We start from the raw sequence: 22,358 nt of genomic DNA, 5'->3' as shown, positions 1-22,358 counted from the left end.
TTCTAGATTGTCCAAGTGTCTAGTGCGTGTGTTTAGGGAAAATTGTTTAGAAAAGTTTTGTCCGGGAATTGACAAAGGGGGAGATTGTTAGGTCCCTTTGTTGTCAAATCCTCGTACAAACTTTGTTTTGATAAAGTTGTAATTTTTCCTAATTTTTTGTCTTTCCCGCTCGAGCAGAACCATTGGCGCTCGAGCATACTATGGGATGTCTCAGTAGTTTGTCAGGTCTGTAAAAATACTGAGATGTGTGATTTCGCGCTCGAGCGTATGTTCTAGCGCTCGAGCGGAAACTTGGTTTGTCACGCGCGTATTTTACTGAAACCGCTCGAGCGGGCTTTCATGCGCTCGAGCGTAGATCGCGAACTCTGTTTTCCTATTTATATCTGTTTAGGTTGATTTTAGATTTACTTCTCCTAGATCTTGTGTAAAAGAGTCTTAGGGTTTTGGTTTAAGGTTTTCTTTTGAAAGTCTTGCGAGTTTTCCTTGATGTTTTGAGAGAGTTCTCCACTCATGATCTAAGTTACATACATCAAGGAGTTTGTTACTTTAAATTCAAGAGAGTTCTCTTCGGTGGATTCCGAAAATTCAAACATGGAGTCTCAAAGGAGTTTGATTCTGTACATAGTCGTTTTCCGTCAACAAATAGTGACGAAATGAAGATTAGTTTTAAGCGATAACGAAGTGGCAATACATGGAAAATAAAAAAGAAAGCTAAGATAGTGAATTGGGACAGAATATGCCACGCCAATAAGAATTTATCGACATTGTTTTAGAAAATTTGTGAAAGTTAAGTTATATATTTTTTTTTCTTTATTGATTTCACTAATTTAATAGCTGATTGGTCATTTTAATTTAGCAAACTACCAATATTATTTTTTAAAAACAGAACCCAGTATTTATTTTATTTATTTATTTATTTATTTTGAGGGGGGCTAAAATACTGAATAACAAGCTGTACTAAAATCTAAAGTTTGATATAACCATTCTGGATCATCCATTGAAGACTCCAATGGTTGTTGACATTCTTGAGAGTCCAATAAGCCCAGCCGAAGGTGGCCCGCCCATACACTTGCAATTAGGCCTCAGCAAACTTTTGGTAATCCTCTTTTGTGGCCCCACTCACCTGCCATTCCGCAACCCATTCCCCTGCAAATTCAATTTCAAACAAAAGGTTCAATCATTTTCTAGTAAATGAAAAGAGCAAACAAGTTCTATTTACATAAACTGGTACCATTTACCAAAATTTTTACAGTTTAATTTTAGTAAAGGTGAACATAAAACATATTCGGTACATATGTTTTAAAACTTTTTTTTAAAACAAGTAAAGGGGGTGGGTCAAAATGATTGACTATGGTCAGAAATGGTGGTTAAAGGTGATTGTCAATTACTGGAAGTGCATCCTTCGAAGGGTGTTCCTATCCGTTGGAGGGTGTTGGTGATGGCTATGAATGGTTGCCGACAATTGGATATGGTAACCAACCGCCAAAGGTGGTAACTGACAACCAAAGTGACAGGAGGTGGTTACTAGATAGTTGTTGAAGGAGGTCACTGACGATGGTGGCAAGAGATAGGCGTGGGAGTGGCCAAATGTGGTGGTCGGTGGTGGCGAGCAATGCATGGTAGCTAGAAGGGATGGCAGAAAGAGGACGTAATGGGAGTGGCCAAATGTGGTGGTTGGTGGTAGTGATGAGCAATGCTTGATAGCTAGAAGCGATGGGAGAATGAGGACCTAATGGAAGTGGCCAAATGTTTGGTGGTGGTGCTGCGCGATACCTAGTAGCTAAAAGGCATGGGAGAAGGACGTAATGAAAGTTATTTTATTTTATTTTGTAAAATAAATGAAATAAACTTTTTTACAATTAGAAGAGTACAATAAAGAATTTATAAAATGTTTATAAGTTTTTGAAAATGAAAATAGACATTAAACAAGTTTTTGTTTATAATTTATAATTTTTTTATAAATATAAAAAAATATAAAAAAAACCTATAAACATAAAGCATTATCAAACACGCTAGCAAATTTTTTTTTAAAAAAATTGCATTAGAGCTGCATGCGTTTGATTGCCAAACATAATAACTAAAATGATACAAAAGAACATTTGGAACATTACCAACAAAAGTGAGAGGCCCATTTGATGTAGTAACCAGATTCAAATCAGCTGTTCGGTTGGTGTTGATGAAGTTTATGTTTTGTTGGACAGTCATGTCGTTAAAAACATCAGAGAAGAGGTTGTAGTAATGAACATCAATCACCGTACTCTCTAAACCACTAGCAAGAGGAAAAACTTCTTTAGGATCAGCTTGTCCTAACCGGTTTGACATAACCACATAAGCTGTTTTGGAGTGCTTTCGAACAGTTTCATAACCAGCTTTATAGTAGTTGATTATGCTATCTAGTGATGCTCCAGGTGCTAAAGGCTCATTGATCAGCTCAACAGCATAAAGGCTTGGATTGTTAGCAAACCTATAAAATCATGTAACAATTAAAAAATAATAATTTGTATGAATTTCATTGAAGTTGATTTAACAATTATTTGCATTAGTTTCAGTCAACTTAATTTTATTAAAAGAGATATTAGTAGATTTTGGAATATGTTGTTCGGCTTGTGCGGCCCATCACGAATCTCATCGCGATAATTCAAAATTCATTTTTTGTTGGAATAATCTTCTGTGTAAATAAAATAAATTGAAACAAAGTCAAACAAATAAATAAATAACGTACCGAATTTATTTATCTAACCGAATTAAAAATTAAAGACTAAGTCGAGTGTGTGACACTTTGTCCTTAAGACAGATTCGCCCCACTACGGTGCTTACGATTGAGTGACGTCTATCTCCCAGGATACAATGATCTTCACAAACTTGTAGTAGCACTCCACACAAATTTGTACGGCAAACTAGAACCTTGTGTTCTTATACTCTCTTTATTTTATCTCTAAAACTAATATGAAGAAATAATGCAAATAGGAAAATCCTGATAGCAAGAGAAAGGATTTGCAGACTGATTTTCGGATTCTAAAGACTGCTGGAACATGGCTGTATTTACAGGTAACATATCTGACCCGAATAGGTACTAATTTGAAGTGAACGGATGGGATTTTGAATTGAACAGGTGCTGTCTTTAATTCAAACAGATATGCTGCCAGGTTTTGAATCTGTTCGGAAATAACAGATCTGTAGCTACTGGGCAGTTAAAATCGAACCTGTTGGGCAGTTTTTTAGTTTGAATCTGAGACGAATTTCGAATAAAAGGAGTCTTAAATGTTGGACAAAAATTGGAATTCAAATTTGAATTAAATTCCCGCAATATTATTTTGAAAAAATTCAAATGAATTTTGTCCAAAAAATTAATACAAGAACCAACCCGACCCACAATCCACACCCACGCCCGGCCGGACGGCGACAGCGGCGTGCGCGCGCATGTGTGGTGGTTCGGGCTAAGGTTCACTTTGTCCATAACTCCCCCTTTCTACAAACTTATGGTGCCCCCTGGGGCCCAACCCAAGTGTTGTAAGCTAGAGCTTATAAACTCAACAAAACTCTCTCAAAGTTTCAATGTGGGACAACCCTTTCCAAAGAACCCCACATTTACTTCCTTAAATTTCCTATTCCACTAACCCGAAAACGACGTCATGTTTCCATTCACTGATAAATGGTTTTGACGAACCGTCTTCACCGTGTGACTTGTTACACGGCAAGGAACACTTCACCTCTTCGGACCCGCCCCAAAAAGACGTTCGGGGCCCACTCAATTTTGGGCTCAAAGTCGGCCCAAAATAAGCCTAATAAACCAAATTTTCCAACAATCCCCCACATGAATGGAACTTGACGGAGAGAAAATACAACAACATGATCTAAATACAGAGAGTACAGAAATTGAAAATATTCTGCGAAAGATAGGTAGCTTTTAGCTTTGAATCTTCCCTTGTAAGACACTATCGGATTTACTAGCTAACCAGTGAACATGATGTCTTGAACTGTTCAGCCGTTTGTGTAAACCAAGACAATAGAACTCACACAGTATATCCCCAGACACAGTTTAGTTCTCATTATTGTGTTCATTTTGGCCCTGAATAACCTGGTCTTTCATGAGTGCTCTAGAGAATTGTAGCCCTTCACAAATCTTATAGAACCGGCCCAGTTCACACTCACATAGGTGATTCTTATGAAGAGTATCCTGCCATACTCCACTAGGTTTACCTAGATATAAGAATCATTAAAAGTATTACTTAACCTAAACCTCTGCAGACATCACTATTTCATCATAGAAATGGGTAGGACTTGGACTCTCCAGTGATCCTTCTGAGTCAATCACAACTTGGTTGTCCCTTTGAACCTAGATCTTGGGATCTCCAGTTAACTAGGTTGGGTTGCCGTTGTGGTAACTCTTATTTAATAGGCTTTAGTCTCATTCCCCTCGATAAATTCTCAACTAACTCTCTTGCTAACCCTTTGGTTAGTGGATCCGCTATGTTGTCTTTAGACTTCACATATTCAATGGAAATAATTCCATTAGAGAGTAGTTGTCTTATGGTATTATGTCGACGACGAATGTGTCTAAACTTCCCGTTATACATATGACTCTGTGCTCTAACTATTGCTGATTGACTATCGCAATGTATGCATATAGCAGGCATCAGTTTTGGCCATATTAGAATATCTTTAAGGAAGTGGCGAAGCCATTCTGCCTCTTCCCCTGCTTTGTCTAAAGTTATGAATTCTGATTCTGAAGACCTAGCAATACAAGTCTGTTTGGAAGATTTCCAAGATACTGCCGCCCCACCCAGAATAAAGACATACCCATTGGTGGACTTTGAGTCTTTAGTATCCGATATCCAGTTTGCATCACAGTAACCTTCAAATACTGCTGGATATCTAGTATAATTCAGCCCAATGTTACGACTAAATCGGAGATATCTTAGAACCCTTATAATTACTTTCCAGTGTTCTACTCTCGGGTTACTCGTATATCTACTTAATTTGCTTACTACATAAGCTATATATGGGCGAGTGCAGTTCATCAAGTACATTAAGCTTCCAATAATTTGGGCATACTCTAATTGAGAAATACTTTCCTATACATTCTTAGATAGAAACAAATTAACATCTACAAATGTTCTAGCAAGATGATCATCATCTTTGCTGAATTTGTCAAGTATTTTCTCAATGCAATGAGATTGTGACAAAACATATCCTTCTGATGTTTTGGTAATTTTCATACCAAGAATTACATCAGCAATGCCCATGTCCTTCATGTCAAAATGTTTATTCAATATTTTCTTAGTAGTTTTAATCATATTATTATTACTACCTATGATGAGCATATCATCTACATAAAGACATACAATGACATAACCTTTATCTGTGTTTTTAATATAAACACATTTGTCACACTCATTAATTTTAAATCCATTTGACATCATTGCCTTGTCAAATTTCTCATGCCATTGCTTTGGCGCTTGTTTTAAACCATATAATGATTTAACCAATTTACACACTTTCTTTTCTTTTCCTAGAACAGAAAACCCTTCTGGTTGTTCTATGTAAATTCTTACTCTAACTCACCATTTAAGAAAGCGGTTTTTACATCCATTTGATAAATTTCTAAATTGTATAAAGATGCAATAGCAATTAGCATTCTAATGGATGTTATTCTAGTAACCGGTGAGTACGTGTCAAAGTAATCAAGACCTTCTTTTTGTCTAAAACCTTTGACCACAAGTCTTGCCTTGTATTTGTTAATTGATCCATCCGCTTTCATTTTTCTTTTGAAAATCCACTTGTACCCAAGAGGTTTACAACCTAGTGGCAAATCAACCAATTCCCAAGTGTGATTTTGCAAGATGGATTCAACTTCACTATTGACAGCTTCTTTCCGTATAGGAGCTTCAGGACTGGACATAGCCTCTTTAAAAGTTAAAGGTTCATTTTCTAACAAATATGTTAGAAAATCTGGACCAAAAGATTTTGAGGTTCTAGCACGTTTACTACGCCTAAGTTCCTCTTCTTCATTTTGATCTAGCTTTTGATCATGTTTTTGATCATTACTAGTAATAGCATCAAAAGATCTTTTATTATTACTAGTCTCTTGTCCAATCTTATTCGGAAACACATGTTCAAAGAAAGATGCATTCCGAGACTCAATAATAGTATTTACATGCATTTCGGTATGTTCTGATTTATAAATCAAAAACTGATATGCACTACTATTCTTAGCATAACCAATGAAAATGCAATCAATGGTTTTAGGACCTATCTTAATCTTTTTAGGACTAGGAATAGCCACTTTAGCCAAACACCCCCACACTTTTAAGTATTTGTAGGATGGTACTCTTCCATGCCACAATTCATAAGGTGTTTGATTCACTTTCTTTCGGGGTACTTTATTAAGTATATAATTTGCAGAAAGTATTGCTTCCCCCTACAAGTTCTGAGGTAATCCAGAACTGATTAACATGGCATTCATCATTTTTTTTTAAGGTTCTATTTTTCCTTTCAGCAATTCTATTTTGCTGAGGTAAGAAGCGATGGTTTGATGAATTATTCCATGTTGTTTACTAAATTCACCAAAAGGTGATTCATATTCACTACCTCTATCACTTCTAAGTTTCTTGATTTTCTTACCAAGTTGATTTTCAATTTCATTCTTATATTGAATGAAAGTTTCCAAAGCTTTATCCTTAGTTCGAATTAAATAAACATAACTATATCTAGTATAGTCATCTATAAAAGTGATAAAATATTTTTTCCCATCTCTTATTTGAATTGACTTAAAATCACAAATGTCACTATGAATTAATTCAAGTGGTTCCGAACTTCTTTCAATTGAATGAAAAGAAGTTTTGAATAATTTTGCCTCAACATAAATTTCACATTTATGATTTGTATCAATGTCAAATTTAGGTAAGCATTCCATATTAATTAATCTACGCAAAGATCCATAATTAACATGTCCTAGTCTACCATGTCATAAATTTAAAGACTCAAGCAAGTAAGAAGAAGACGTATTATTATTAATAACTGAGGGTACAACGGTCATTACATTTAACTTGAAAAGGCCATCAAACATGCAATATTTTCCTACATACATCCCATTCTTAGTAAGTACAAATTTATCACTCTCAAATACTAGCCTAAACCCATTCTTACTCAACAGAGATCCGAAAACAAGATTCTTGCGAATGTCTGGTACATGCAGCACATTGTTGAGAGTGAGTTCCTTTCCAGATGTCATCTTGAGAACAATCTTCCCTTGTCCTTCAACTTTGGAAGTTGAGGAGTTGCCCATAAAAAGTTGTTCACCATTGTCCACTGTGGAATAAGATGTAAACATCTTTTTGTCGGCACAGATATGGCGAGTAGCATCAGTGTCCACCCACCATTCTTTAGGATTTCCGACAAGATTTGCCTGGGAAACAACTGCAGAAAGATTGATATCATCTACACCATTGGAAATATTGTCCACTTCAATCATGTGGGCTTGAGCAGGCTTTTTACTTGTTCTTCTTTTGTTTTTGTCTTTGCTACGGCAATCTCTGGCCCGATGTCCCGCTTTGTCACAGATGTAACATTTGCCATTAAACTTGTACTTTTTATTTTCCCCCTCTTTAGAGCCTTGTGATGAACTTTCTCCAGAAGACTTTCGTTTCTTGGGTTTTGAAACATGTTCCGCCACATTAGCCTTAAACTCCATAGGATGCTTACCAGCCCACTTTTCAGAATTCCGGTTGTCCTCCTCAATCCTCAAATGCACAATTAATTCTTCCATAGAAATTTCTTTGCGATTGTGTTTGAGGTAGTTCTTGAATTCCTTCCAACCTTGTGGTAATTTTTCAATTAAGGCTGTAACTTGGAAGGATTCACTGAGAGACATGCCTTCTGCGTGAATGTCATATAGAATGAGTTGGAAATCTTGAACTTGGCTGATCACAATTTTTGAATCAACCATTACAAAATCTAGGAATCTACCAACCCCAAATTTCTTTGAGCCGGCATCTTCCATTTTGTATTTTTTTCTTCAAAGACTCCCAAAGTTCCTTTGCTGTCTTGATAGGACTGTAGACGTTGTATAATGTGTTGTCAAGTCCGTTCAAGATGTAATTCCGACAAAGGAAATCGGCATGTTTTCGGACATCAATCGCAACAACCATTTGCCGGTCGGTTTCATCCTCTTTCAAAATAGGAACATCCTCACGAAGGAAACGAGCCAGGTTCAAAGTTGTAAGATAGAACAACATTTTCTGTTGCTATCTTTTAAAGTCAATTCCTAAGAACTTCTCTGGCTTTTCACCATGATTTATCGGTACTGTCACAACAGGAGAAGGGGTTGGCATCATTGCAGCCACCACAGTAGTAGTTGTTTGAGCATTTGTTTCAGTAGCCATTGATTCTAATTTATAAAACAAAATTATAATTAGAATGTATACTACACAGAAAATTAATCCAAATTCATAGAATTAAATTCTATAAATATAAAAAAACAAGAATGTAACTTTTTTTTTTCCAATTAATTTGGAAATAAAATAAAATTTTATTTAACCAAATTAATTCCACACAAAAAATTAAATTTTTGTTTCACTTCAATAATTAAAAACTTAAGTTATTTTTAATTAAAGAACACTAAGAAAATAATTTCTAAAACCAAAATTAATTTCTGACAAAATTCCACAAATATATATTCTGAATTGTTAATGACACCAGTATATTACTACTAGTTGTCAAAGAAAATAGACAGTATATTACTACTATCTGTCAAATAGCATTTGTTTTTCCAACCAGAATATTAAATTGTAAATTCACAAAAAATAATTTTCTTAAAAGAAGAAAGAGAAAGGGAAACAAACGAAAAATTCTGTAAATAGAATAATTCGAATATGTCTTAAGATTGTTAGAACAATCTGCTGTGTAAATAAAATAAATTGAAACAAAGTCAAACAAATAAATAAATAACGTACCGAATTTATTTATCTAACCGAATTAAAAATTAAAGACCAAGTCGAGTGTGTGACACTCTGTCCTTAAGACAGATTCGCCCCGCTACGGTGCTTACGGTTGAGTAGCGTCTATCTCCCGAGATACAATGATCTTCACAAACTTGTAGTAGCATTCCACACAAATTTGTACGGCGAACTAGAACCTTGTGTTCTTATACTCTCTTTATTTTATCTCTAAAACTAATATGAAGAAATAATGCAAATAGGAAAATCCTGACAGCAAGAGAAAGGATTGCAGACTGATTTTCGGATTCTATAGACTGCTAGAACATGGCTGTATTTATAGGCAAAATATTTGACCCGAATAGGTACTAATTTGAAGTGAACAGGTGGGATTTTGAATTGAATAGGTGCTGTCTTTAATTCAAACAGATATGTTGCCAGGTTTTGAATCTGTTCGGAAATAACAGATCTGTAACTGCTGGGCAGTTAAAACCGAACCTGTTGGGCAGTTTTTCAGTTTGAATCTGAGATGAATTTCGGACAGAAGGAGTCTTAAATGTTGGACAAAAATTGGAATTCAAATTTGAATTAAATTCCTGCAATATTATTTTGAAAAAATTCAAATGAATTTTGTCCAAAAAAATTAATACAAGAACCGACCCGACCCACAACCCACACCCGCGCCCGGCCGGACGGCGACGGCGGCACGCACGTGTATGTGTGGTGGTTTGGGCTAAGGTTCACTTTGTCCATAACCCCCCCTTCTACAAACTTGTGGTGCCCCTTAGGGCCCAACCCAAGTGTTGTAGGCTAGAGCTTATAAACTTAACAAAACTCTCTCAAAGTTTCAATGTGGGACAACCGTTTCCAAAGAACCCCACATTTACTTCCTTAAATTTCCTATTCCACGAACCCGAAAACAACGTCATGTTCCCATTCACTCATAAATGGTTTTGACAAACCGTCTTCACCGTGTGACTTGCCACACGGCAAGGAACACTTCACCTCTTCGGACCCGTCCCAAAAGACGTTCGGGGCCCACTCAATTTTAGGCTCAAAGTCGGCCCAAAATAAGCTTAATAAACCAAAATTTTCAACATTTTTAAAACACAACATGTAGACCATTGACAAAAAGAATTAAGTTAATCCGACAACTATAACCACATTATTTTATGACATATACAAGTAAAAAAATGGATAAATTATTGATAAATTCCATTTAGAAGTGTTTTAACCCAAGAAGTTCATGAATGAATTTTTTAACCCATTTAGTCCCATGTATGTAAAGTTTTATTCCACAAAGTCCTTTTTCTTGATTTACACTATTTTCTTGGACACTTATGCCCTTATATTTAATTTTGATACCCTTATAAATATTTTTTGAACGGTTAGCAATTTTATGATGTGAACATTCATATTTTAAAATTCACATTGGCAGGAATGTAAAATTGGCTCGTGGGCGGCCCGAAACCCACTCGCGAGCCGGGGCGAGCCCTGTCCATTGACAATGTGAATATTCACATTAACATGTTAACATTCCCATTAATAGGAGGGTAAAATTGGCCCGCGTCCCTTGGCGGTGCGAAACTCGCCCGCGGCCGATGGACGGCCCGGGGCGGGCCCGGTCCGGCCCGTTGACAATGTGAATATTAACATTGACATGTTAACATCCACATTGATAAGAGTATAAAATTGACCCGCAGCCCATGGCTGGCCAAAAGCCCGCCCGCCGCCTGGGGCGAGCCCGGCCCAACCCGTTGACAATGTAAATATTCACATTGCCATGTTAACGTTCACATTGATAGGAGTGTAAAATTAGCCCGCGCCTCGTGACTGCCCAAAACCCGCCGACGGCTTGGCCTGTTGATAATGTGAATATTCACATTGACATGTTAGTATTCATATTGACATGTTAACATTCACATTGATAAGAGTATCAAATTGGCCAGCTACCTAGGGCGGGCCTGACCCGGCCCGTTAACAATGTGAATATTCACATTGACATGTTAACATTCACATTGATAGGAGTATAAAATTGGCCAACGGCCCAGGGCGGGCCCGACCCAGCCCGTTGACAATGTGAATATTCACATTGATACGTTAACATTCACATTGATAAGAGTATAAAATTGGCCAGCGGCCTAGGGCGGGCCCGACCCGGCCCGTTGATAATGTGAATATTCACATTGACATGTTAACATTCACATTGATAGGAGTGTAAAATTAGTCCACGCCTCGTGGCTGCCCGAAACCCGCCCACGGCCCATGAACGGCCCGGGGCGGGCCCGGCCTGTTGACAATGTGAATATTCACATTGACATGTTAACATTCACATTGATAAAAGTATAAAATTGGCCCGCGACCCATAGGCGGCCAAAAGCCCGCCCGCCGCCCGAGGCGGGCCCAGTCCGGCCCGTTGACAATGTGAATATTCACATTGACATATTAACATTCACATTGATAGGAGTGTAAAATTAACCCGCGCCTCGTGGCTGCTCGAAGCCCGCCCACGGCCCATGGCGCGGCCTGAGGCCGGCCTGACCCAGCCTGTTGACAATGCGAATATTCACATTGACATGTTAACATTCACATTGATAAGAGTATAAAATTGGCCAGCAGCCCAGGGCGCGCCCGACCCGGCCCGTTGACAATGTAAATATTCACATTGATATGTTAACATTTACATTAATAAGAGTGTAAAATTGGCCCGCAGCCCCTGGGTGGCCCAAAGCCCGACCACAGCCCGAGACGGGCTTGGCCGACCCATGACAATGTGAATATTCACATTGACATGTTAACATTAACATTGATAGGATTGTAAAATTTGCCCACTGCCCGAAGCTTGCCTGCAGCCCGAGATAGGCCCGGCCCGGCCCGTTGACAATGTGAATATTCACATTGACATGTTAAAATGCACATTAATAGGGATGTAGAATTGGCCCGCGGCCCGTGGTCTGCCCGAAGCCCGCCTACGGCCCGGGGCAGGCACATTTCGGTCCGGACCCGAGCATGTCCGAGAGCCTAGGTTAGAGCCTAGGTCATCACTTTACAGCCCAGCCCGGCCCGGCCCATCGGCCTGCTTAAGGCCCATTGAAGGCTCAGTCCAAGGCCCAGCCCGTCCGAGGCGCAATGTATTTTTTTATGAAAAATAATAAAATTTTGGTAGAAAAAATTAAAAAGAATTAAAAAAAAATGGCCAGGCCCACCCAAGCCCGACCTAAGCTCGAGGCTAGGCCCAGGCCCATCGGCCTGTCCAAAGCCCGAATACCCTTGTACCAGGGCTAAGGCCTGGGCCTAATTTTTTTGGCCCGTGGGCCGGCCCGACCCGGGCCGGCCTGGGAAGGCTCATTTGGGCCCAAGCTCGAGCCTAGTCTGAGACCCTAGGCTAGGGCCTGGGCCATCACTTTGAAGCCCGGCCCTGCCCATCGGCCCGGTTAAGGCCCATTCAAGGCTCGATCTGAGGCCCGGCCCGCGCCAAGGCCTAGTGTCTTTTTTTATGAAAAATAATAAAATTTTGGTAGAAAAAATTAAAAAAAATGGCCAGGCCCACCCGAGGCCGCCCACGGGCCGTGGACGGGTTTCGGGCAGCCACGAAGCACGGGTTAATTTTATACTCCTATCAATATGAATGTCAACATGTCAATATGAATATTCATATTGTCAACGGACCAGGCCGGGCTGAGCCCGCCCTGGGCCGCTAACCAATTTTATACTCTTATCAATGTGTATGTTAACATGTTAATGTGAATATTAACATTGTCAACAGGTCGGGCCGGGCCTGCCCCGGGCCATCCACCGGCCGTGGGCGGGTTTCGGGCAGCCACGAGGCGTGGGCTAATTTTACACTCCTATCAATGTGAATGTTAACATGTCAATGTGAATATTCACGTTGTCAACGGGCCAGGCCGGACCGGCCCTGCCCCGGGCTGTGGGCGGGCTTTTGGTTGCCCATGGGCCGCGAACCAATTTTATACTCTAATCAATGTAAATGTTAATATGTCAATGTGAATATTCACATTGTCAACGGGCCGGACCGGGCCAGCCTCGGACGGCCCATGGGCTGCGGGCAGGTTTCACGCCGCCAAGGGACACGAGCTAATTTTACACTCCTATTAATGTGAATGTTAACATGTCAATGTGAATATTCACATTGTCAATAGGTCAGGCCCGCACCGACCCGACTCTAATTTTTCGGGCACCCACGAGGGTCGACATGGGCCAGGCCCCTACACATTGACGATATGAACATTCACATTGACGGTGTGAACATTCACATTAGGAGTATTTTGGTAATTATATCACCCATAGGACTTATTGAAACATAAGAAAATAATGTGAACTAAATGGAATATAAGTAGATGAAAAGCGTATTTTGGTCTTATTATCTCAAATAGGACCTAATGGAATAGTCAAAAAGAATATCGATTAGATGGAATAAAACTTTTAGAAAGTGAATTTATCAAAAAAGTTTCCTAAAAAAATATATAACAGATATTATTTGAAAATTAGATCATTTATTTTTGAGAGGTAATTTATTTATTTATTTTATATATGAATAATTTATATATTGTGATCTAAATGAAAAATTCTAATTATCAAAATGAGACATGTGATAAATTTCACGAGACCAAACAACATGGTCTAAGTCCATGGTGGACGGAAGAGAATCTGATTCTTATATCAAAAATATAAGTAGATTGTATTTTTTTTAAATTTCAAGGAGGTGAGTTTTGCCCCTTTTTCCTTTTCTTGTGTGTGCGCACGTGTGCGTAAGTTTAATTGTTAGAGCATCTCTAATCATTGCTATGCATCATCTGATATTAGAATTTGACACAATGAACATTAAATGTACACATGTATATATATTACATTCTAATACCGTGTTAAATTAGACTTTTTTTTAAGAGTTAATTAAATAGTTTACCCATTAAAAATAAGTTTACAAAAAAATTAATTTATTTGACATATTTTTAAAATTATTATTATTATTCAAAATCTTTTTTAGAATGGCTAAAGTGTCTTTTTAGGTAACAAATAGGTTTGTCAAACAAGTGAAGGTTTTTTCTAACAAAATAATTTTTTTAAACCAATAATTTTGTTTTTAAAGGAAACCTTATTTAACCATGGACATCTTAAAATTTATTTTGTTGTCTCAAAAAAATACCATGTCATGTATTTTTTTTATATAAATAGAAATTGCATTTTTTAACTTATAGTTTATCTCAAATTTTAATATGATATTTATTCCAATTTAAACAATGTAAACCCTAAACTTTTATACATGTACTCCTCATGTGAGTGTGTTGGCTTTTTGGCTTTTTGGCTTTTTTGGCTATTTTAGCCTGAGCTTAAAAGTTTGGTTTGGGAAGGGTTTTTTGGCTTTTTGACTTTTTTGAGTTTTTTTGTGAGAGAAGAATGTAATGATTATGGGTTGGATGTGATGTTTTGTTTGTAATGGCTAAAATAGCCTATTTTGTTTTTTGTGGCTAAAATAGTCAAAAAAGCCTACAAACCCACTTGCCAAACACAGGCTGACTGTGTTGAAAATAATTTATTTTAATGTCTAATTTGAATGGAATGACTAAATTGATAATGAAATTTGAAATTTAGTGTTAATATTGTTTAAATTGAAATAATGAAAAATAAAATGAAATTTGAGTCAATCTAAATTCAATAAACTTAATAAACTAATAAAATAAAAATACCAACCACTATATTATAGGCATTTTTTTTTCAAAAAATACTAACTATCAAATTTTATTTAATTTAAAGTTTGAATTAAACTAATAAATTGAAGTTTTTAAATATTAATTATTGGATTACAAAATTTTTAATTAAGATTTTAATTTAAAAAGGTTGCGAATACATATGATTAAGTACACATGATCTTATCATATGGTCGAAATTGAATCGTGCTAAAACATGTGATTGTATGTTTGTACCTGACAGTTAAGAAGTCTATAACGTTAACTGTTTGTTGTATATTTTGGTCAGATAATCCCCATTCTTGAAATCCATCTTTGGAAGAACTATGCTCAAAACCATTTTGAGAACCTGGTGCAGCATGTAGGTCAATGATAACCTTAATGTCATATTTTCTACAAGCAAAATAACACCAAGTTATTAAACATATTTATGTTTATTTTTTGTGAAAACAGAAAAAATAGCATGTTCAACACAAACATGTCTTCAAAAACTTGTATTGAAAAAAAGTGAGGAGGTAGGCAGCAACCAGAGGTGAATTTCGATGGGAGGTGATTACTAATAGCCAGAGGTGAGTCGTGGCCTAAGAAGGCTGGGGGAACGAGAAATGAATGAAAATTTGTTTTCAAAATAATTTTTTTTTAACCAAAAATGAATTTGTCAATTGAATTAAGATTTTTTTTTAATAAAATAAATTTTTTAGAGTCAATAAATTGACTTTTAAGCCACAATCATTTGGGAATAGACTATTTTTTTAATAACTTTTTTAGTTTTTATGAAAAGATGTATAAAAAATAGAGAGATTAATATGACAACAAATATTGACTTTTTGACTTTATAGCTAAAATATTTAGTCTCCAAACGTGTTGTTTGAGTTTAGTGAGGAATGCAAGTATTTGAGTGAAAAATCTATCTGAACTATGAATCTAAACATTTTAGGTTTGATTCTTTTTAGTATTATGTTTGAATTTAATAATTTTCATTACACATTTAGTCTTATTGATACACATAATTTATCAATAACTATGTGTAGCCAGGATTTACTTTGCAGAAATTGTCTAATGCAGTCCCATTTTCAGGAGGTTCGTCACTAAAAAAATAAAAATAAAAGAAAAAAAGTGCATACCTAGACCATAGGAAGGCATTGTCCAAGGCTTGCCAGGATCCCCCAACATAAGGGTGTGGAGGTTTTGAATCACTGGCAATCCACCACCCTACTGGAATTCTCACTGCATTTATTCCATTCTCTGATATGAACTTGAAGTCTTCTTCGACTATGAATGTGCTCCAATGCTCCTGAAATCCATACAATTTAATCCATCAATTTTCTATTCATATAAAATATAAATTTTGAATTCGTTCACACTACAACAAAAAGCACAAATAGCGACTAAAAAAAAATTTACGTCGCTGAAAGTAGCACTTTCGGCAACTAAAATGGAATTAGTAGCCAAAAGTGAAGACTTTTGGCTACTAAAACAGTTTAGAAGCCAAATGTATAGTTATTGGTGACTAAAAATCAGTTTAGTCGCCGATTATATGGGTTTTAGCGACTAAAAAAAATTTAGTAGCCAAAAGTATAGGTTTTGGCGACTAAAAATTAGTTTGGTCGCGGATTGTACATGTTTTACCGACCAAAAAAAATTTCGTAGCCAAAAGTGAAACTTTTTGGCTACTAAAAAATATTTAGTAGCTAAAAGTCAACAATTGGCGACTAATATTCAGTTTAGTCGCCCAAAGTGGAGGGTTTTGGCGACTGAAATTCAGTTTAGTCTCTAAAAGTGGAGGTTTTAGGCGGGAATTAATTCTTTTATACAGATTAGTTCCAAAAATAATTATGGCTTCTTTGGCTGTGATTTGATTTCTTCTTTTTTGTTTTTTTTGTATTTTTCAAAACAAAATAATGAAAAGTTTAAAGGAAAAAAAAAAAAAAAAAAACCAATCATTTTCACTTAGTGAGAAAGAAATTTTTTGACTTTTCCTAAAAGTTGAGCTGTTTATGAAAATGAAAAAGAAAAAGAAAAACTTTTGTGTTTTTGGAAAATGAAAAATGAAAAAACAACCCAACACTCTTAATTTAAATAATAAACACTTGTCAATTGCATTTTAATCCTCATTCACAGCTCATGATATTCAATGTTAATTCTATTTTAATATAGACATGGTTTGAATTCTCTCTATTTCTTGCAAGAAACAGAGATATCATCTCAGAGGATGCGATAACAATACATTATCAAAAGGGAAAAGATAAGGATCATGAAAATTTATTCTAAGTGTAATCCAAGAGTCACAAAGCTTTCATGATTATTTTCATGAAAAGTTTTTCATGATACCTAGCATTGTTGTTATCAAAATCCTACTTTAACTGTGGATAAATTGCCATGCCATTATGAGTTTTAGCCCTTGTTTGGGAAATTGTAGCTTGTGGGGCTTTTTGGTTATTTTACCAAAAAAAAAAAAATTTTAGTCCAATAAGACAAAACATCACATCTAACTCATAATCATTACAGTTTTTCTCTCACAAAAGTAAAAAAAAAAATCAAAAAGTTCATCCCAAATAAGACTTTTTGGCTCCAGACTAAAATAGCTAAAAAATCAAAAAGCCAACCCACTTCCCAAATAAATGTAAAGAATAATTACGATTACTGTACAGTCCTTAGTCATGAAATTAAAATCTCTCAACTACATGAACCTGTGATATTCTTCAATCAAATTCAATCAATTAGTGAAAAATGAATAACTTGTAACTCGCTAGAGCATCTTACCCTCATAACTTGCGGTGCCTTGAGTGGACCGTAGCCATTCGTTACTTGAAACTCGCCTTGCAATCTCCCGCTTATTGTCATGATAAAAATAGATGGATCGCTATCTCCCCAACCACCATCTCCCTTTGAATCAGCTGTCACAAGTTCCTTTGTTTTCACCTACAAATTCATAATATGAGAGAGTTTATATTTTGCATTTTTAATGCTCATACATTGCATTAATATATTTTAAAAAAATATATTTAAAATAGTGTTCAGAATTTGAAAATATAAAAGATTCATTTGGATCTAACAGAGTTAGTCAAAACTATTATGCTTCATTAGTAGATAAAAGATTCAAATTTACTACAGGTAAAACTCCTCTTTCTCATATTACAGCCTTAACAGTTCGTTTGTATTGGGTGATATTGGAAAAAAAGAAAACTAAAATCCATATCTCTTTATTTTTAGGGCAAATTACATATACACCCCTCGAGGTTTGGCTAAATTACAAATACCCCCCTGAGGTTTGAGAAATTACGAATTCCCCCCTGAATGCTATATTTGCATAAGAAATTAGGGGGTAATTTGTTATGAAATATAAACCTCAGGGGGTAAATTGTTATGAAAATACAAACCTCAGGGGGCGGGATGTAATTTCCGAAACCTCAGGGGGGTATCTGTAATTTAACCAAACCTCGAGGGGTGTATATGTAATTTGCCCTTATTTTTATCAGTTGTTTATTTTTATAACTGTGTTTTTAAGTCAGTTTGCGTACACTTCAACTAAATTGAATTACTAGAAATGAAATAAATGAAGTGAAATGGGAAAAAAAAATGGAGAGAAACTCAATTATTTTATAACCTTCATTTTGAATCTCTCTAAAAGTGGAGATGTTGGGAGAAGAAGAAGAAGAAGAAGAAGAAAAAAAAAAAAAAAAACCTAGTCACTACTTTTTTTATATTACCATAAATGTCCCTTTAGATATCAAAGAAATATAAAAAATAAAAAACTAACACCTATAAAAATAAAAAGTTGTTTTGGTAATATAATATTAAATAGTTTCTTTCTCTTCTTTTTTATTTTTATTTTTGTATGTAATTTAAACAAACAAAATAAGAGAAATAATTATATTATCTTTTCTTATTATCTTTTCTCTCCTATTAATAGTAAGAAAAATAATAATTTTTTCTCTTATTTTCTTTTTTTCTTCTAACTTATGCAATCACCTATTGAGCCGGTTCAGTTTGACGAACTAGTTAGAGTGTCTAATTAGGCGTCGTTTGGGATGCTACATTTTTAGTCAATTAGTCAAAAAGTTAAATTAGCTAATTAGCCAATTAGTCATACCAAAAAGTCAACAATTACAGCTTCTCTCTACTTTTTGCACAGCTTTTCGTAATTAGTCAAAAAGTTATCCCAAACATACAAGTTTTTTTTACCTACCTTTTTAGCCAATTAGTCAAAAAGTTACTAAATTAGCCTGTTCCCAAACGAGGCCTTAGTGTCACACATGTCTGTTGCCTGTTATGTAAGATAGTTGTGTGATACACTCTCTACGTTGTACTTTCCGACAAATGTGAAATACACTCTAATAAGAATGTCAATCTTTGTCTCTTAATCATACCATTCGTAAAATTTTAAAAAATCAATCTGGATTTTTTTAAATAATTTTTCATAGAGTAATTTTATAATACTTTTTTGAATGGTTGGGATTTAATTCTATAAAAGTTAAGGGTATAATAGTACTATTGAGAGTACAATAGTATTGATAATCACTTAAAAAGAATCTCAACCATACAAAAAATACTCAAAGATTGATTTAGGAAAAATCACTCTATAAGATATGGACTAAAAAATTTACTTAATCATTTAGTCAAAGTACTACATAGACAATGCTAATAATTATTCAAGAATGACACTGATGTGTTTTATGATTCATTTTGTGCTACGTAGATAATGTTATAATATGATAATATGAAACTATTTAATAATTATTGGTGGGGAGACACCCCCAACCACTAGGTGGTGGCCATGTGCGATGTGTATCGGCCATGCTACAGACCCCCAGTGGGTGATCTCCACTGACAATCCCCAGTGACGTGTCGCATTGGGGTTGATCGAAAATTCAAAAAAAAAAAAAAAAAAAAAAAACAATTTTTTTTGCCCAATAGGAGCCGACCCCAGCACCCCAGCTGGGGGTCTGAGTCATTTTTCCGATGTGTATAGCTATGTGACCATCAAAATTAAAATTTTGTTTGGAAATAGATTATTTTTTTTAAAAAAAAATTAATTTTTTACAAAAAGATGTACAAAAAAATAAAAAATGTGATATAATAACTTATAATGACGTTTTAACTTTTTATTTAAAATGTATAATTGATAAATAAAACCTTAAAAAAAACGAAAATCAAATAACAGAAGGGATCAAAGTGCCATTTAACGGCACGCAACTACTAAAAATTCTCTAATCCGTCTTATGATTTTTGTCTCCCAAGACAACATAAACATCAATTCCCTCTACAACTAATAATGATAGAAAGTTTTAATTTTAAAATTCTAAAAAGAGCTTTATGATGTGATAAGATTAAAAAATAAAAATAAAAACATTAACACATGTGTCACATCACATCACATTATACGGATTCCACCTCTCACCACATCATTAGAATTTTTTTTTTAGCCTTCGTTTGGAAAGTGGATTGATTATTTGGCTTTTTGACTTTTTTGACTATTTTAACTTGGACTAAAAAGCTTGGTTGGGGAAGGACTTTTTGACTTTTTTGACTTTTTTTGTGAGAAAAGAGTGTAATGATTATGGGTTGGATGTGATGTTTTGTTTATTGTGGCTAAAATAGTCTATTTTATCTTTTGTAACTATTTTAACCCCAACCTTCCTTGCCAAACAGACCCTTATAAATTCCAAAATTAGAGATCTCTTTCTTTACCTCGTTAAATATGAATGGCATGCCTAAAAGAAGACAAATATTAATCTTTGAAAACAACGACATGAACAACAGCAAAAAAACAAAAACAAAAAACAAAGAGGGGAATTAACCTGTAAGAAGAACCCATTGGGTGCCTTGATTCGAATGCGGCTCAAGTCATCAAAATTTCTAACAATCTGAAACGTTTCTAATGACGTGTTCGCGATGGCAACCACATCAATCCCATTTCGAGTTGCGTAATTTAGTCCCATAAACTGTTTGTTGAACACTCTAAACTGAAAGGTCATTTCATTGATCCTCCACAACTTCACAAAATAAAAACAAATAAACAAAGTTGTTTTTGATGATCAGAGACTCGTATAATAAAAAAATTAACTCTAATTGATTTTTTACTTTGAATGTTTCCCAGCCTGAAGCAGAGGTCCGGTTTGCACCTATGATTGTTCCTCCACCCTGTTCGGCGAAAAGGAATTTTCCCACTGTTACTGATTTGAATTGCAGCCCAGTTCCATCCTAGTGAAATTTCAGAGTCAGTTTCAAAAGTTGAGAAAAATGAATCATAACACATCAATAACAATGTATGAGAGGGTTCAAGAACGTCATTGGAAAATTCAAAGATTTTTGAAGATCCTTGCAGAAAAATTTGAATTCTCTAAAGATGATGAAAGGCTTAGATTCTTCAATAGTCTCAACTTAAGAACACAAGAGTAAAGGAATGATGGAGATAAGAGATTAGATGAAGAAAAAGGCAAAATAGTTAGAGAGAGAATAATGGCAAGGCTCTCCTATGGATCTCTCACTTTCACTCTCAATGTTGATAATGGAGAAAGGAAATTAGTTCTTTCCCAAGAGTTTTTTCTCTCCAAAATCCATCCCTTATAAAGCTATGAGTGGGTGCTATTTATAAACACCTCATGATGTAGGATGGAGCCCATGTGCAAGGCACATAAGGAATATTCTCTCTAACTACCTTGTCCAAGGAAGTGACCTCTCCGAGGATGAGGAAAACCCCGAAGAGGAGGAAAACCCCGAAGAGGAGATCAACCTCTCGACGAACCCTTCTTCTTAATCACACCTAACCAATGATCCCCAATCATCCCAAAGAGCCGAGGTAGTCCTAGAGGACCCCCCCTGCCATTAAATATTGCCGAGTCTTCTGGACCCCCTCGGGGTCGTGCCACCTCTACCCGGGTATAAGCTAGTTTAACCGAAGAGTGAATTTATCTCCACTCATCGTCCTCGGGATCGGGTTTTTTGTTCGAACTCCATTACGTCCATGGTTCTAGTGCGTAGATCCCAGAAAGCTCCGAGCCCGCAAGTGTTTTGAGACTCATTAATGGAGCGGCTTCTAGACTGCGTCTGAATCCGTTCGAAGCCAAGTGCTTCGGATCTCTAGGTTCGTGGATCCAAACCCTTTCAAGTCCGAGCCCGAGTAAGTCTCTAAGTTCGTGGATCTGAAACCTTTCAAGGCTCAGAGCGATTCGGCCTGTTTGATGATGATTAATTCTGGCCCACCAATCTTGGCCTATTGGGCCTAATTAATTTAGCTGACTCAAATTAGCTCCTCTTACATTTGCCCCTTGCGTGTATGAGAAATTTTAAATTTCTCAGACACGCATATTGTCATTTCTTCGGCCTGTTTCGCATCCGTCCCAAAAAAATATGTTGCCTTGACAAAGCCTATGGATAAAGTTAATGACACACAGAACACAAGAGGCTTAGAAGATGATAAGAGGCTTAGATTCTTCAATAGTCTCAACTAAGAACACAAGAGCAAAGAGATGATGGAGATAAAAGATTGGATAAAGAAAAAGGCAAAGTAATTAAAGAGAGAATAATGGCAAGGCTCTCTCATGAATCTCCTACTTTCACTCTCAAGGTTGATAATGGAGAAGGGAAATTAATTCTTTTCCAATAGTTATCTCTCAAAAATCAATCCCTTATAAAGCTATGGGTGGGTGCTATTTATAGGCACCTCATAATGTATGATAGAGCCTATGTGCAAAGCACATGGGGAATATTCTCT

General features: G+C 35.9%; 1 pseudogene across 1 annotated transcript in view; it reads right to left on the bottom strand.

Moving 5' to 3' along the window:
- Window positions 1–964: 964 nt before the first annotated feature.
- Window positions 965–22,358, bottom strand: part of LOC145792801 (putative glucan 1,3-beta-glucosidase A) — a 38,250-nt pseudogene continuing 16,856 nt past the window's right edge. The window contains exons 2-8 of the transcript XR_014332715.1: window positions 20,726–20,845; window positions 20,443–20,637; window positions 17,405–17,563; window positions 15,766–15,935; window positions 14,879–15,034; window positions 2,112–2,464; window positions 965–1,146 (exon numbers count right to left, since the gene is read on the bottom strand). The product of XR_014332715.1 is annotated as a putative glucan 1,3-beta-glucosidase A (transcript). The remainder of the gene's footprint in view (window positions 1,147–2,111; window positions 2,465–14,878; window positions 15,035–15,765; window positions 15,936–17,404; window positions 17,564–20,442; window positions 20,638–20,725; window positions 20,846–22,358) is intronic.

The sequence above is a fragment of the Camellia sinensis genome, chromosome 6 (genome assembly GCF_055761805.1).
Source record: "Camellia sinensis isolate YWXY chromosome 6, ASM5576180v1, whole genome shotgun sequence".
Classification (NCBI taxonomy): domain Eukaryota; kingdom Viridiplantae; phylum Streptophyta; class Magnoliopsida; order Ericales; family Theaceae; genus Camellia; species Camellia sinensis.
Note: the sequence above shows the minus strand (reverse complement) of the source record. Positions and strands in the feature narration are given on the sequence as shown.